The sequence below is a fragment of the Xyrauchen texanus genome, chromosome 5, assembly GCF_025860055.1.
Source record: "Xyrauchen texanus isolate HMW12.3.18 chromosome 5, RBS_HiC_50CHRs, whole genome shotgun sequence".
Lineage (NCBI taxonomy): Eukaryota > Metazoa > Chordata > Actinopteri > Cypriniformes > Catostomidae > Xyrauchen > Xyrauchen texanus.
This window is the reverse complement of record NC_068280.1, coordinates 17,379,841-17,398,463: the sequence shown is the minus strand read 5'-3', so window position 1 is coordinate 17,398,463 and position 18,623 is coordinate 17,379,841. Positions and strand designations below refer to the sequence as shown.

Below are 18,623 nucleotides of genomic sequence, written 5' to 3'. Positions count from 1 at the left end.
TTTTTATTGATTTATTGTGTCGCCATGGCAACACTGTTTGAAATACCAAACATCCTTTCGCAATTTAGCATCATCAATGTCTTGGCATGATGTCTCCCACATTTGGTACCTGTAACATGAAATCCCTCTGGAGTATTTGAAATTCTACAGCATGCATTTTTTCAAACAATCCAAAATGGCCAACTTCATTTTGGGCAGAGCTTATGACTGTCAGAACGAACGTTGTCCGGCTTGATGAGATCTATATGTGTAAAAATGTTTGTGACTGTAGCTCAAATGTTATGTGCTATAGAGGCCCCCTGAACAGGGCCATGTTCTTGGTGGTGCTGCAGAGCCCCTCCCTACATGATTCCCCCTCAATTTTGCCATAATGGGCAACGACGCTGATGTGTGTGCAAACTTTCAAGAGTTTTCACGCATGTCATGTACTTCAAAAGTACCGAAAACCTTGAAAAGAAGCGTAATAATAATAATATAGCTGCAAGTAGGAATCAACGGACCCAAGCACCGTGAGCCCATTTCCTCCTGTCGGCTTCAGTAAAACAATGCATCAAAAAGTTTGAAGCGATTTGTGTAAATGCACATTTATTTTTTCAAAGACTGTTGTAAGGGCCACACTTCCTGCTGCCAGTTGATGGCGCTATGATTGTGACCCACAGTAGATAGATCAATGTGATCAGGCCTCAAGGCCAAACATACGGGTAAATTATTTTGTAAATCACACAATGCACGCAGAAGATATGAGACAATTCTTTCTTCCTATGTTTTTGTTACTTTATCGAGTCGTCATGGAGACACCATTTGAGACATCAAAAATCAGTTCAAAATTCAGCATCTCCAATAATTTAGCATGAAGTTGCCCATGTTCGGTGCCTGTCGCATAAACCCCTAGGAGGAATATTTCAAATTCCAGAGCATGCATTTTTCAAACAATGCAACATGGCAGATTGCTGTCGGGCAGAGCCTATGACTATGAGGGTGAAAGTTGTCCAGCTTGATGACATCTATATGTGCACAAAGTTTGGTGACTGTAGGTGAAAAGGCATGTGCTACAGAGCCTCACAAAAATCAAATTTTACCCTTGACCCCCCCATGTGAACATTTTCCAAGCTCTAATGTTCGACGATTCTGATGTGTGTGCAAATCTTCAGAAGTTTTTGAGCATGTTAAGGGACCCAAAATCCCCTGAAACCTTGAAAAGAAGTATGTTAACAGTAATCCTTAGGAAATCAATAGGGTCTCCGCACTTACAGTGCTTGGGCCCTAATAATAAAAATAATAATAATAATCCTTAGACGAGGTAATTAAGTCTTTACCTACAGGCAAGGCTCCGGGGCCAGATGGTTTTGCTGCTGAATTTTTTAGATCTTATGCTACAGAATTGGCTCCACTTTCGTTAGAAGTATTTACAGAATCATTAAAGAATGGAAAGTTTCCTCCTACCATGACACAAGCCCGGATCAGTCTGATTCTTAAAAAGGACAAAGATCCAAGCGAGTGTAAAAGTTACCGTCCAATTTCCCTGATCCAGCTAGATGTAAAAATGTTGGCAAAAATTTTGCCTAACAGATTAAGTAAAGTTATGGCATCTCTTATACATATAGATCAAGTGGGGTTTATTCCGGCCATAGCACTTCTGATATCATTAGGCGTTTCATAGATATCATGTGGTCAGTAGCGAAAGATCAGTCTCCAGTCGCTGCCATCTCACTTGATGCCGAAAAAGCGAGCCATGGGATTACCTTTTTAAGATTTTGGAAATATATGGGTTTGGGAGTACATTTATTGGCTGGATCAAGTTACTTTATAAACACCCTGTAGCAGCAGTACAAACAAAAATAAATAGGGGCACTCAGCAGGATTGCTGTTATGTATACCCTGTCTTGTTCCACCGTTGCCCTTTTGTTTACCATTTTTGTCACTTTTGTACTCCTTAGTTTTCACTTTTGGCCCTTTTGTAGCTCCACTGTCTCCTTGTTAGCTTTCGTTCATTGTTTGCACCTGCCCTTATTTGTTTGCCTTTGGTTTCTGTCGATCACCTTGTTATCTTGTTTGAGTCCTGTTTGTTCATTGGCCCCTTTGTCCCACATTCTTGTATTTAAACCCTGTCTGTTTGTTCAGTCTCTGTCAGTTGTTGTTGGACACACATGGATCCAGCAGCTATTCGGGCCAAATGCGGCTGCTTAACTTGCAGCAAGATGACCACCCATTAGAAGACCACGCTCTCTACTTTCTCCTCCTGGCGAGCTTTACTGACTTCCCGGACTCAGCTCTGGTGGTCTTTTTCAAGAACAGCTTGAACCCCTCGCTGAGGGAGCGGGTGCCACAGGCAGCGCCCGGCTGTACCCTTCGCGACTACCTGGAGACGACTCTACTAGTGTGCAGCTCACCGCTCCCCGTAACACCAGCCCAACCTGTCAGCGGAATGACCCTCATGCCAGTCGCCTTCCACGAGCCAGCGCGGCCCACTTCGTCTGCCCGGAGGAGGGAGAGAAGACGGGCTTCCGCCTTCCGGCACACGCCTGCTCCGATCTGCGAGCCACAGCCCACGCCTGCCCCGGTCAGCGAGCCAGAGCCCACGCCTGCCCCGGTCAGCGAGCCAGATCCCTCGCCAGCCACGGTCAGCGAGCCAGAGCCAGCCATGGTCAGCGAGCCAGAGCCCTCGCCTGCCCCGGTCTGCGAGCCAGAGCCCTCGTCAGCCACGGTCAGCGAGCCAGAGTCCTCGTCAGCCACGGTCAACGAGCCAGCGCCTGTAGCCTCAGACGTCAGTGAGCCAGTGCCGATAGCCTCAAACGTCAACGAGCCAGTGCCTGTAGCCTCAGATGTCCGTGAGCCAGCGCCTGTAGCCTCGACCGTCCCTGAGCCAATGCCTGTAGCCTCCGATGTCTGTGAGCCAGCGCCTGCAGCCTTGACCGTTCCTGAGCCAGCGCCTGCAGCCTCGACCGTCCCTGAGCCAGCCCCTGTGGTCTTGTCCATCCCAGCGCCAGTAGCCATGACCGTCCAAGAGCCAGCGCCAGTAGCCATGACCATCCGAGAGCCAGCATCCCCCGAGCTTTCCAGAGCTCCGCCTCCCGAGCTTTCCAGAGCTCCGCCTCCCGAGCTTTCCAGAGCTCCGCCTCCTGAGCCTTCCAGGGCTCCGCCTCTCCAGTCTCTCGAGCCTCCTAGGGCTCCGCCCCTCAAGCCTCTCGAGCCTCCTAGGGCTCCGCCCCTCAAGCCTCTCGAGCCTTCCAGGGCTCCGCCCCTCAAGCCTCTCGAGCCTTCCAGGGCTCCGCCCCTCAAGCCTCTCGAGCCTGCCAGGGCTCCACCTCCCAGGCCTCTCGAGCCACCCAGAGCTCCACCTCCCGATCCTTCCAGGGCTCCGCCCCTCAAGCCTCTCGAGCCTTCCAGGGCTCCGCCCCTCAAGCCTCTTGAGCCTGCCAGGGCTCCACCTCCCAGGCCTCTCGAGCCACCCAGGGCTCTGCCTCTCGAGCCTTCCTGGGCTCCACCCCTCAATCCTCTCGAGCCACCCAGGGCTCCGCCTCTCGAGCCTTCCAGGGCTCCGCCCCCCGAGCCTCCCACGGCTCTGCTCCCAGAGACCCCAGGGCCTTCTAGGGCTCCGCCCCTCAAGCCTCTCGAGCCTTCTAGGGCTCCGCCCCTCAAGCCTCTCGAGCCTTCCAGGGCTCCGCCCCTCAAACCTCTCGAGCCTTCCAGGACTCCGCCCCTCAAGCCTCTCGAGCCTTCCAGGGCTCCACCTCTCGAGCCTTCCAGGGCTTCACCTCTCGAGCCTCCTATGGCTCCTCCTCCTGAGCCTCCTAGGGCTCCGCCCCTCAAGTCTCTCGAGCCTTCCTGGGCTCCGCCCCCCCGAGCCTCCTACGGCTCCGTCTCCCGAGTCTCCTGCGGCTCTGCTCTCAGCGACCCCAGAGCCTTCTAGGGCTCCGCCTCTGAAACCTCCTACGGCGCCACCTCCCTCGAAACCGCCTCCAGAGCCTCCTACGGCTCCACCTCCAGAGCCTCTTAAGCCTCCTATGGCTCCGCCTCCTGGGCCTCCTGAGCCATCCTTGGCTCCGCCTCCAGAGCCTCCTACGGCTCCACCTCCAGAACCTCTTAAGCCTCCTACGGCTCCGCTTCCAGAACCTCCTACGGCTCCGCCTCCTGAGCCTCCTATGGCTCCGCCTCCCGAGCCACCCAAGCCTCCGACGGCTCCGCCCTCAGAGCCTCCTGAGCCTCCTACGGCTCCGCCTCCCGAGCCTCCTACGGCTCCGCCTCCAGCGCCCCCTACGGCTCTGCCCCCAGAGGCTCCAGAGCCTTCCAGGTCTCCGCTCCTAAAGCCTCCTACGGCGCCGCCTAACTCGGCTCCACCTCCTGAGCCTCCTTCAGCTCCACCTCCTGAGCCTCCCTCAGCTCCGCCTTCTGAGCCTTCAAGGCCATCACCTCCCTCGGCTTCGCCTCCCGAGCCTCCCTCGGCTCCGCCTCAGAGGTCTTCCTTGGCGCCGCTTCACGCGGTTCCGCCGGCCTCCCCAGTGGCCACTCCTCCTCCCAGGTCCCCTGAACCGGTCCTTGCCCCACGGCCATTTCCTAGGCCACCAAAACCGGCCTCTGTCCTGTGGCCACCTCCCAGGTCCCCTGAACCGGCCCTTGGCTCACATCCATCTCCCAGGCCACCAAAACCGGCTTCTGTCCTGTGGCCTCCTCCCAGGCCCCCTGAACCGGCCCGTGCCTTATGGCCAGCCCCCGGGCCATCTAAACCTGTCCCTGCCGGTCGATACCACACGTCCCTTTGTGCCCCCGTGGACTGCCTAATTGCCCCTTGTGCCCCCATGGACTGTCTCATCTCCCTTTGTGCCCCCGTGGACTGTCTCATTTTCCCTCGTGGCCCCCCTTGGACTTCCTGCCAGCCCTTTGTGCCCCCTTGGACTTCCTACATATGTGTGATTGTGATATGTGTGAACTCTATGATTTACAGTCTCTCTCTCCCTCTCTCTCTAATATATATATAGTGGGCTCAAAATTTCTGGCACCCTTGACTGACAATACACAAACAATATAGTTATAGAGATAAACTCAGAATACCAACATGTGTAAAATACTGTACTTTTTTAATGTTTCAATGGAACCAATCAAAACCATTTACTGATTTAATTAAAAATCACTGTCCTCCAAATCAAGTTTTCATAATTATTGGCACTCCTCATTTAGTACTTTTAGTGCAACCACCTCTGGCAAAGATAAAAGCATGGAATATTTTCCTGTAATGTTTGATAAGGTTAAGGAACACACTTACTTCACTCTATGCAGATCCTTTCAAGATCCTTATTCCACTGTAAGGAAGGAATATATTGCTTCCTTACAGTGGAATAAGGATATATATATAATTTTTATTCCACCATCCACCACATCCTCTCCCACATATGTGACATATCCTTAAGTCACAATCTTTAAACTCTATGATTTACTCTAATAATTTAGAGGCTACAGGCAAGACCAAAGGCAGACTTTCAATATCACTTGAAAACACTCATGCACAAAAGGCATAAATGCTCTTTGCCTTATCAGGTCACAATGAGAAAAAAAACAGGTGACAAGGAGAATGTTCATGAACACTCAGTTTACATGCCTAAATAAAGAACCTGAAGTACACCAGTCGCTTGTATTGAATAATGTGTTTATCCCTTTACGCCTCCAATGCATATTCAGTAGGAACACTAAATATGAACAACGGCTTGACTCCACATCAGCACATTAATGCATCTGCCTTTTATCATGGAATAATGTGATGTTTGACGAAATTGTGTCAAGTAGATTACGAATTAATATGCTATGTGTCTTCTAGCACACATTCTGTGCAGAATCGGCAGTTACAGATGCCAGGGTTGCATTTCATTCAGACGACAAGAAAAAAAAAAAAAAAAAAAAAGAAAAGCTTGCTCCACACTGTCTGAAAACAACCGAACTTTGAGAGAGTGTATGTTTCTGCATTTACCAATTCTGAATGCTTTATAGTGTGCTCCATATACAATGGGCCCAAAAAATATTTGAACACATTAGCAACACTTCAAAATGTATGTCTTTACATTATATGACAAAATATCAAACCAAATGGCATTTATTTTAGAAAGATAATACAAGCAGAAAAATACATTTCGAGCAGAACATTTAAATTTGGTAAGATAAAACTATAGATACTGTCAGTGTTGGGGAGTAATGGAATACATGTAACAGGATTACATATTTAAAATACAAAATATTAGTAACTAAATATTAGTTAGATTACTTTGCATTAAATTTTTTTATTTGTTTTATTTAATATTTAGTCCTTTCAGATGGAAAACATTTATCCATATAAACGATGTGATCCAAAGTGCATTTGAATAGCAGTGAAACACTTTCTTATGATGTGTTACATTCATACAGGCCCGGATTACCCAATGGGCATTATGGGCACGGGCCCAGGGGCCCATGCGCACTTGGGGCCCAAGCGAGGGGAAGATTAATTTTTTTTTTTTTTTTTTTTTTTTCATTTCCGAAAACGGAGCGTATATTTGCACTACGTGCCGGCCCGGTGCCTGTCTTTTTAGCAAAAAGACGCTCGACACAAAAGCTCTTCTCCCTTTTCCCAACACATGCAGGTACTTACTGCTGGTGGTGACACGTACGCGTGTATGGAATGATATTCCGGACATTATTCAAAAGGAATTGCAAATTGTATTTGCAATTGCGTTTTCAATTTGTGGACGCATAAAATTTGACATAATCCAAACGCAATTGCAAATCGCGCATTACGGTTTGCATTTTCGTTTAAGCGAACGCACAGTGACTGCCAGATTTCAAATGGAAAAGCAAAGTCCGTTTGCAACTGTGTTTCCCATATCTTACGAGTTTTGGCCCTGTCATATTTAAATAGCAATTTCAATTACCACGTCTGCTTTTTCACTTTCTCAGCGTCGCGTATGTAGCCAGCCAAAACTCAAATGGAATACTATTTTTTTATTTATTTTTTTTTATTGCAATATTAACAAACAGAACAAGACGATACATACAAGAAATATAAACACTCTTTCAAAACAAAAGAGAAATTATGGTTCAGAATACATTAAGAGAGGAAATGTGAAAGAAATTTAAATATATTCAACAATAGTCTAAAAAGAAAAGAGAGTAAGAGAAGAAAGAAAAAAAAAGAAGAAGAGGGCACAAAAGAAAAAAACATTAAGAGAGAATATTAAACATGGCACTAATTCTGGACGTTTTCATTGCTTTCTTGTTAACAGAAGTTGAAATTGTATTTAAATACATCTTCAATTCTTCTTTGAAAAAGCTAAAGTGGGGTTTACTTTTCATATATTTACATTTATGGATATGAAACTTTCCTATATATAAAAGAAGGTTTATACAAAAACATGCATTAATTAGATTCTTGTCTTTAACATAAAATCCAAAAAGAATGTGTCTATATGATAAAGAAAAGTTACATAAAACCTTTTGGACAATCAGAGCATCAATATTGTTCCAGAAAGACCGAGTAAAAAGACATTCCCAAAACAAATGATCAACAGTTTCAGAGGAGGCTTCACAAAAAGAGCAGGAAGTATCAATATCATTTCTAAATTTCTTTAAAAAGTATTTAACTGGATAAAATCTATGAATAATTTTATAGGATATTTCTTTAACTTTATTAGTTAGAAAGAATTTCTGAGGATGTGACCAAACATATGACCATTTAATATCATCAAAAAGGTTATTCCAATAAGAAATGGAGGAAGGAATTGAAGTAACAGGGTCCAAAAATAATGACCTAATTTTATAATTGGATTTATGTATTGAAAAACAAATAGAACCAACCACAGTAGATTCAGGGCTAGGGGAGAAACAGAAGTCACTGTAGCACTATTATTGTTTCTAAACAGCATACAGATTTCCAAAGAGATGGCCTTGAAAACTATATTAAATTCTTTACTAGATACTGGGAATTGGTATCCTGAAACAAAATCGGAATAATTAAATAAATTACCTTCATTATCAAATAGCTGGTTTACTAATATCACCCCATTATTGAACCAGTTTTCAAGAAATAAAGATTTCCTCTTATGAAGAATATTACAGTTGTTCCAAATTAAAAAATTGTGTGGCGAGAAATTATGCTTGTAAATAAGTTTCCAAGCCATAAGCATCTGCTGATGATAATTGGAAAGTTTGACAGGAAGTTTACTAATTGAATAATTGCCCATTAAAAGAAAATGTATACCTCCTAATTGAGAAAAAATATATCTTGGGATTATACTCCAAATAGAAGATTGATTGTGAAGGAAACGTTTAAGCCAATTAATTTTTAAGGTATTGTTAAGAGAATCAAAATCAATGAAATTTAAGCCACCTTTATTATAAGAATTCAAAATAACTGATTTTCTAATACTCAAATGGAATACTAATTCCCTTAGTATTTCCATTTCCAATGCCTTACACAGAAACCTGTCAATCAGGGTCAAGGGTGTAACTTTGGTTTGAGAAGTGGGGGGGACACAATGATGTTCTCCATCGAAAAATGTTTTCTATTTGAATCCCATTTCCTCCATTTACATATAGGCTACATTTAGGGACTATGGCGATACAAAATCCAGGAAATGGATAAAAAGTTGTTTATAATGATAAATTTTGCCAAAAAGAATAATAGGCTACTAAACTATATATAAGAAAAATATGTCTTACCTTATTTATTGTTTAATAGCCAAGACTTGAGAGAATCATTTTATAAAGTAAATAAATTTCACAAAACAAACTTTTATTTCAAACTAACCGTTTAATCTGACATTAGTCAGAGACACATCCACCAAACCGCAGGTACACAAGATTATTTGTTACACAAGATGCAAAATTGAAATACAATCTCACAAACATAAAAACAAACATTTAACTTTAATATAAAGAGATTTTTTTAGTGTCCTCCATCTATCAATTCAATCCCATCTCTCCATATACTAACTATAATTTCTGTGTGCTGCGCTCATTTGTTTTCATTTCTCCTCAGGGCCGTGCAGAGACCTTTGGAGGGGCAGGTGCTCAAAGTATAAAAGGGGCACATGGAACAAGGCTTTAAATAGCGCGGTGCTCAAAATATCAATACAGTAATATATCGTGACACATTCCTTGCTGATTCGCGTATCGATACGGATGATTCTGTATTGATACGGCAGCAAATGCTGTGATGCAGTTTTGGAAAAGAAACAGAACAGAAAAGACAATTTTAAGTTTAAAAGTTAAAAAAATATTTTCTGTCCAGAATAATTAGAAACTGAAGTGTCTTAAGTTGTACCAACCTGATGGCTTTTTCTTCTCTGTTATACAGAATAATTAAGAACAGCCGTTATAGTAAAATCAACGTGGCCCATGTTTCAGTACAGTAGAGTATAGTTTTATTTAATGCCATGTCAGCATTTGTGGCTATTTTGATGGCAAAAACTGAATTACAAAAATACAAGAGTTCCATTAATATAATAAAAACAAAAACAAAGCAAACAGAAAAAATACAGCAATTTTATTTTACAGCAAATACAACAGATTTTGTACATTAATGTGATACCTGTTCTGGTAAAATCTTACTAAATTCCTTGAGTGAGTATGCTGCCTTTGCTGTTGTTGTTGCTGCTGCTAATACTGGAGTTGATCTGAGAGACTGTAGACATTAAAACAACAAACATATAGGAGATATATTAGCTGATTAAACAATTGTTATGTTACCATGACAAGATGTAGTAGTAGTAGTAGTATGTTTTATTTAATGCCATGTCAGCGATCAAAGCTATTTTCATGGCAAGAATTCAATTACAAAAAACAAATATCATATAAATACAATAAAAACAAAACAAATATAAATAGCAAGTCATATTATACAATATTTTTTTAAGATTAATATATGATAAGAAATCCAAAACCTTTTCAGGCACAATCTCATTAAATAAGTCCTTTAACGAGGTAACTTCATAAAAGAGCATTCTACTTGTGTTAAGACCAGGACAATCTAGTAAAATATGTTTGACAGATATGACAAGATGTAAAGATTGCTGAGAGTGTTTGGAACTGGCTCACTGACCTGCCAAGGCTGACTGCTCCAAGAAAATAAGAGGGAGATGCTCACAGAGGCTGCTGCACACCAAGAGCTGCAGGTAGAGAAAATAAGATACCAGATTCAAAAAAGTAAAATTATCTGAGAAAAAAAAAAACATTAATGGGGGATAGGATGATGGTGGCCATGGCAGGGGTGAGAGTGAGACACAAACATCTATATAGACAGAGGTGTGTGTGCTTGTCTGTCTACAGTACACAATACTGTGATCATGATTTCAAGTTGCATTGTGACTCTGAGATGTAGTTGGATTTTGATTGATTATGTCTAATCAAAAATATAAATAAAGAAACTAAAATGTGTATGTGTGTGTTCATTCTGTTGGCACCTACTAAAAATCACAGTGTAGCATTAATCTTACCAATAAGTGTTGATGAGTTGTTGTAGACTTTTATAACAGAAATTTCCTGTTGGCCATGTCCCTAAAAATGTTAATGACATTATTGTCATTTATTGGAATGTCCTTCTCAATGGCCAACAGAAGAAGGTCAGACAATCTCTCCTCTTTGCAAAGGCTGCGAAGTTTGGTTTTCACAAGCTTCAGTTTTGAGAAGGAACGTTCCACAGTTGCTGTGGACACCGGAAGTGTGCCATATGTCTTCAGCAGCAGAGTCATGTTGGGGAAAACTAGATGTGCATTGGTTTCCTTGACCACTGACAGAATAGAGGACACATTGGCTGGTGGTGGGCATGAGTATGACGTATGGAAGACCTTCAATTCTGTCTGCAATTTGTCTTCATCTTCAATATTGTAGAACTGGCACAGTTTCTTCACAGCTTGGAGTGCAGCTGTTGGAATGCTAGCTGTTTTCCAGTTCTCTGGGACTGTCAGGCAATGGAAGGCATGCAATATTTCCCATTTGGAATTATCTCCTCCTTTAAAGCATCTCTGAATAGTGGTCTTTGCTGTTGTAGAAAGAAAATATTTTTGTCATTTAAAATATAATTATATTTTAATCCTGTTCTGAATTGTTTTATTTTTATAATGATAATTCAGAGAATGAGAAAATCAGTATAAGCCTTATCAGTGTTGTTGTGATAATTATTTTAAGGCACTCTACATTTTTTTTTAAATAAATACTGAAATAATAATAATATAGTTTAATTTAGTCAAAAGGCATAAAAAGACAAGACCCCTCGACGCCTGTGAGTGAAACTTTTCTCCCTCAAACAGCAAGCTAACGTAACGTTACTTCTACAGGCTACACACAGCAATATTTACAACATATCTGCATGCTCTCTTCACGTCGTTCTTGTAAAATAATAAGTAAATAAACATCAAAATCACTTCACTGGGAATGAATCCCCACTTACCAGCTGCCGCGGTCGCGGTGTTGAAGATATCTTCCGGTAATTAAAAAATGCGCGTGCTGCGGCCGTGCGGCGTGAGGAATAGTCCCGGATGAGGTCGTCGTCAGGTGAAAGGTCATCATCTGGATCATTTTATTTAAGGCTAAATTATTAATCATACATTTTACTAATATTTAGATTTGGCATAGGCAGGCATTCACAAAGGGCCTTTAATAAATAAAAAAAATGAGAGGAATTTTTTATTTGACAAAAGGGCACTTTGGGCACCAAGGGGCAAAGGGGCAGGTGCTCAAGCACCCAACGCCCCCCCCTCTGCACGTGCCTGATCAAATTTGTATCTGTAATTAGCTACAATAGCAAGTTCTGTGGTTGTCGATGAACTATTACATTTTCACATTCATTAGAATTAAAATTTCGTGTCCTGGTGTTTATTATTAATATAACAGATTCATTTATTCATGGATTTTGATTCCAGTGGCGGCTACATATGGATTATTTCCAATTTCCAATAACTCCAGAGCGTTGTAAAGTCCAAAAGTCAACATGTATTGAAAAAGGATAGATGTAATAATTTCCAAAATTCACAACATGTTTTTATCTAACGAAATATTCCGCCTCAATCCATGTTTGTTGGCGTTTAGACTTTCAAAACCATTTTCACTGTGGTGGAAAAAACTTGCTGTATACACAAAGCGAGGCACGCACCTTCCGGGGCAGTCTAGCTAATATATAATATATATAGGCCTATGTATTTATATAGTCTAGCACTATTATATATTACAAAAAAAGATCGTATAATGTAGGACTATCTGCGTTCGCTTGGCGCTCCATTTGATCCATATTATTCTATTTTATTCAATACATTTTTAGGGTGATGACGCCATAAAATATGACGACAGACATTAGAAGCTTCATTCTAAAACCTCAATAGAAGTTTCGAATGTAAATATGACGTGACATTTGGTACAGTCTAGTATGAACGGTCAGAATGACCGCTATGGCCATTCTAGTAGTTCTAGAATTCCAGTTCTCGTGTTCAATGCAAGTACAAGTCTATTGCTTGATTAGTGTCCTTTGGAAGATCAAAGCGTGTCTCAGCCATGACAGTATTACAAATGTCATAGACAGTAATGTCTTTGTATTGAAGGCCAAGTTTAAAATATATCTCTATAAATTCATGCGCATCCAAGTCTCAGACGACTCAAAGTAAAATAAAACCGGATTAAACTTGAAAGGCGGGACATGTTTACTTCCATGCAATCAAGCTAAAATAGAGCTCCTGGCAGGATTTTGAGGGATCTCATTAATTCAGAAAAACAGAACAAAATATTTTTTTTAATGAAAAATTATCTCGTAATTCTGAGATAATTAAGTCGTTAATTCAGAAAAACAGAGTAGATTTTCTTTCTCTCAAGTGAATGCAATACGCTTCCGTAGTTTGCGGATTGCGTAATGTCGGCAGATATTTTTTAAAATTAACTTACATTTTAAATGAACAAATATTGTAAGTGAACAACAATAGCTCAAGTTTAGAAAAACATTTATTATTAAGACTTTAAAAAATATTTCTGCATCTGAGTATGAGTTGAGTTGAGAATAACAATAAACTAGCAGCCAGAGTCTGCTTGTCATACATTGCTGACAGAAAACGCTGCGGTTTAAAGTGGACTCATTTTCATGGTACACAGAATGTTCTAGGGCTAGGCAACATTAAATGTTTAGCTAACAGTTTGAAGTTACCTAGCAACAATGTATGTTAACGTTAGCTCAGTCAATGTTAGTATCAACAGGTGTAGACAAAATAAAAATTACCCTGACCTGATCTAATTTACTGAATCAACCAACTCACATCTCCTTTCTTTTTTTCATCCATGAAGATATTAAAACCTGTTGCTGGCGTTTCATGACTGACTACTGCGATACCGGCTGCTCAGTAGAACTTTCAGTGCGCTTACAGTTACACTATTAAGAGTGTGCACGAGACGTTCCTGCCTGTCTCTGTCAATGCGCGCGTCCACGTACAGGCACGCAGACGCGCGCACTGACAGAGACAGGCAGGATGTCTGTATTCTGCTCGGTCCTGCTCATCCGTGGCGATGACGGCGCGCGGTTAAAAAAAATAATAACAAACGAATTTGAAAGTGGGGGGGACACGAACAGGATTTTGAAAAGTGGGGGGGACATGTCCCCCCTGTCCCCATAGGAAATTACGCCCGTGATCAGGGTCAAGGGTGGGATTATGCTATGGGGCGTGTTTGTCTTAGGAAGTGACGTCACTCACAGTCGGCGGTCAAGAGGTGATGCCCTGAACAGACGCCGGTTTATCAAATCAAATCAAATCAAATCACTTGATTGTCACACTACCATGTACACAAGTGCAGGTGAAATTCTTGTGTGCAGTTCCGAGCAACATAGCAGTCATGACAGTGACGAGACATATACCAATTACAGTAAACAACATACTTACACAAAACAATTTACAAATCAAATGTACACATACTTACACAACACAATAATTATATACAATGTACAGTAAACAATACACACAATATACAATACAATAAGTAGGAGTATATGAAATATATATATATATATATATATATATATATATATATATATATATGAAGTAGTATATTGAGGAGAATATGTTGACAGTCCAGTGTGAGATTATAGATGAATAAAGTGCAGTGCTAATTATTGATCCTGATAGACTGTGCGTGATGTCACTTCCCAAGACAAACACGCCCCATACCATAATCCCACCCTTGACACAGATTGACAGGTTTCCGTGTAAGGCATCGAAATGGAAATACTAAGGGAATTAGTATTCCATTTGAGTTTTGGCTGGCTACATACGCGACGCTGAGAAAGTGAAAAAGCAGACGTGGTAATTGAAATTGCTATTTAAATATGACAGGACCAAAACTCGTAAGATATGGGAAACACAGTTGCAAACGGACTTTGCTTTTCCATTTGAAATCTGGCAGTCACTGTGCGTTCGCTTAAACGAAAATGCAAACCGTAATGCGCGATTTGCAATTGCGTTTGGATTATGTCACATTTTATGCGTCCACAAATTGAAAACGCAATTGCAAATACAATTTGCAATTCCTTTTGAATAATGTCCGGAATATCATTCCAAACATAAAGAGACGGACAGTGTTATTAACAGACAGTAAAAAACATACTAATAATACTATGTAAAAAAAATCTGATGAGCCCAGAATATAAACTCAACGTGTTTAATTACACGTTATAAGCATTGCCGAATACACTCATGAGATCGACTCAGAAAAGACGTCAATAAATGCACGCGTCACCTGCTACATCCTCTTTGTTGCATGCGCAAATTATGATCACTAATACAAAATACAACATTTTATTCACAAAAATGTCTCTATTTGTAGAAATTGCTGCACATTCGTTGAATTCTGAATTTTGCACACATAAGTTGAAAGCAATTTGTTTGTGGATAGTAGGCACAGGCTATCCTAGAAGAACCTGCAACATTTATCAAGTTCACGGATAATTGTGCGTGAATCTGATCTATTAAATTAGTATTATTAAGATAGACAGACAGCCCCTGAGGAGAGGAGGAGGTATTGTGTGTGTGTGTGTGTGTGTGTGTGTGTGTGTGAGAGAGAGAGAGAGAGAGAGAGAGAGAGAGCGAGAGAGAGAGAGAACAACTTACATGAAATATAGTATTATCAAAAAAACAAAAACAAGCTGCTTTATTTTACATTTGATTTACATTTACATTTAGGGCATTTGGCAGATGCTTTTATCCATAGCGACTTACATGTAGTACATTTGTCAATAGTTGGACAGGTCATACACCAGCAATTGTAATTTGTATTGTAAGCAACCAATATTATACCATAATACTTACAGCATCTTGTAATGTATCTACTACCATTTCACTATCATTCAATCATCAAACATAGTGCCATTAGGGGCCATGAATAATAAAGTGCAAAATACATAAGTGCAGAATTTTTTTAGTATAAAGAAGAGAGAGTATAATGAAGAGTAAAAAAGTTGAGTTAAGATGACCTATACTGTTTGCATCCTTTTCATCACAGGAAGAGGAGTGGGGGAGAGAGACAAAGAGCGGCAGCCCCTGTAGAGCCGAGGAGTAGAGGACAGGAGAGGAAGAGAGAGACAGACAGGAAAGCTACATTAATGGGTGTGTGTACGTGTTTGTGTGTTAATTATGGAAGAATTTGATTCATATAACTGGATTGGTAAAGGTGAGGCACTATGTGCTTGCATATGCCAGCTAGTTGCTCGCTATAGGTGTTACCAGCAAATAGTATCCAAAAATTCAAAAGCTTGATTGTGTGGGTGGGGTGGGGTGGGGGGCCCTACAAGACATTGTGCCCAGGGGCCTCTGAATTCTTAATCCGGGCCTGACAGACAGAGATGTAAATTTGAAGTAAGTTTGGAGCAGAAGAAATATAAATTGTCCGTTTTACGCTAAGCTAAGATGCTATTTCTAGCCATTTTACATGCACGTTACCAGGCACGATCATATTTTTTAGCAAGATAATTCACGTTGGATCATAATTTCTTTTTTTCTAGTAAGACCTTTGATATTAGGGCAAAAATCCTAATCATGATTTTTGTATTGTTTTCCTGTAAAAATATAAAAAATATCAATTTGATTTATCTTGTTTTAGAAACACTGCATAACACATTTAGGTTTTTTCAGAGAATGTATTTTTAACATGTGTATTTTGTCTTACTGTACTGGCAGAGTGTTTATAGTCAAAACAAGTGAAAAAATCTACCAGTGCTGAAGAATGAATCCAAAGTATTTAGAATATTTTACTGACCTTGAATAATCTAACAAAATGAGTTACAAATGACATTTTAGAGCATGTATTCTGTGATCTGTAGTGGAATACATTTCAAAAGTATCCCTCCCAACCCTGGATATTGTATATTGTTCAGACTTATCTGGACACTATCTGGATGTCAAACCAAACTTAGTGTAGCATGTACAGTTAATGTGATGACCTACACTTGCAGTGCGCTTAATCTGCTTGGGCACATGTTAGAACTTGAGGGTAACTAGATGCATCCAAACTGGCTTTGGTGCACAAAATGGTGCCTGTGAGCTTTCACCATACTACGTAGTTTGTAAATGCTTACTTTCACTCATTGAAACTGACTAAGATCACACGGTGATCGTGGTGTGAGCAGGGCTTTATTTTTGCTGTGAGGGGAGACTTCCTAAGGAGACTGTTTAGAGACTTAGCTGAAACCAACATGATTAGTATACAAGTACAGAAAGAAAGGAGAGCATTTCTATTAAATGATTTACTCTGCAGTTGCATATCCAACTTAAAATTGTATATATAACAGAATCTACAGTATATCCAATCCTAGAATGATTTATACATTTATACATTTATACAATATAATCCAAGATGGTGGCGCGGTAGCACGCAGTGGCCACTCCGGATCCACAATGGTGCTATTTTTGTTAAAAAAGCCCGACTTTTGCAACACATGGACATCGGAGCAACCGGTGTTCGTGTCTACCATCGCCAGACACTACTGAAATATAAGACTCATGCAAAAACCAAGCTGCATGATGACCTGCAGGAGGCGCTACGCGTCCTCGGCTTGCTGCGGAGACCAGGCCTCCAGTCCTCGGCGTCGCCTGATGCCGGTGGCCGGGGAGAGGACGTCGTAGCGGTGTGCGAAAGCGGAAGCGCGGACAGAGGGCGGGGGTCCATGCTAGGCTAAAAACAAACCCTAGCCGGCCGGCTCTCCCGTCTATCCTGCTCTCAAATGTTTGCTCCCTGGACAATAAACTGGACTATATCCGACTCCAGCAGGCTATGCAGCGTGAGTTTAGAGACTGCTGCGTCTTTGTTTTCACGGAGACGTGGCTCAGCGACAGAGTTCCGGATGCTGCCATTCAGCTAGACGGGCTCGCCTCGTTTCGTGCCGACAGAAATACAGCTCTCTGCGGTAAGACTCACGGTGGTGGCTTGTGTGTTTACATCAACACGAAATGGTGCAAGAACTCTATGCTAGTCTCTAGTTACTGTTCATCGCTGTTGGAGCTTGTGACTGTTAGATGCAGACCTTTTAATCTAGCATGGGAATTCACCACTGTTTGCATAACCGGAGTTTACATTCCCCCCAGCACTTACACTAAGGAAGCGCTCTGTGAACTGTATGGGGCTATGAGTGAACTGCAGAAAGCTCACCCCGACGGACTGTTTATTGTCGCCGGAGATTTCAACCATGCGAATCTCAAGACAGTGCTCCCTAAATTCCATCAGTATGTGGACTTTGCAATGAGAGGGGCGAACGCGTTTGATCTTGTTTACACAAACATCTCAGGCGCATACCGGGCGGAGCCCCGCCCCCACCTCGGCTACTCAGACCACATCTCTGTTATGTTAATTCCAGCATACAGACCACTCGTCAGACGCACAAAACCGCTTCAGAAGCAGGTGAAAACCTGGCCAGCAGGAGCCATCTCTGCTCTTCAGGACTGTTTTGAGTGTACTGACTGGCACATGTTCAGGGAGGCTGCAACATATGGCGATTCTACCAACTTGGAGGAATACACAGCATCAGTGACCAGCTACATCAGCAAGTGCATTGATGATGTCACTTTCTCCAAGACCATCACCACACGCTCCAACCAGAAGCCATGGATGAATGCGGAGGTGCGCACGCTGCTGAGGTCCCGAGACTCCGCCTTCAGAGCAGGTGATAAGGCACATGTGGTGATAAGGCGCATGTGGCAGGGCATCCAGGCCATCACCAACTACAGGACAACATCAGTTGCCTGTGTCAAAGATGCCTCCCTTCCAGATGCGCTGAATGACTTCTATGCTCGGTTTGAAGTGCAGAACGACGTGATGGCGAGGAAGACCACCCCTCCTCCCAACGACCAGGTGCTCTGTCTTACCACGGCAGATGTGAGGAAAACTCTACGTAGAGTCAACCCACGGAAGGCTGCTGGACCAGACAACATTCCTGGCAGAGTGCTCAGAGGATGTGCAGACCAGCTAGCAGATGTTCTTACCGACATCTTCAACATCTCTCTGAGCAGCGTCATCGTTCCAATGTGCTTCAAGGCCACCACCATCATCCCCATGCCAAAGAAGTCTTCAGTGTCCTGCCTCAACGACTACCGTCCCGTCGCACTTACACCCATCATCATTAAGTGCTTCGAGAGGCTCGTCATGAG

General features: G+C 42.1%; 1 long non-coding RNA gene across 1 annotated transcript; it reads right to left on the bottom strand.

Moving 5' to 3' along the window:
- Positions 1–9,371: 9,371 nt before the first annotated feature.
- Positions 9,372–11,528, bottom strand: LOC127643435 (uncharacterized). Its single transcript, XR_007970519.1, has 4 exons — positions 11,408–11,528; positions 10,455–10,999; positions 10,061–10,127; positions 9,372–9,643 (listed from the first exon to the last, which is right to left on the bottom strand). It is a non-coding gene; the product is annotated as an uncharacterized LOC127643435 (long non-coding RNA).
- Positions 11,529–18,623: the final 7,095 nt, after the last annotated feature.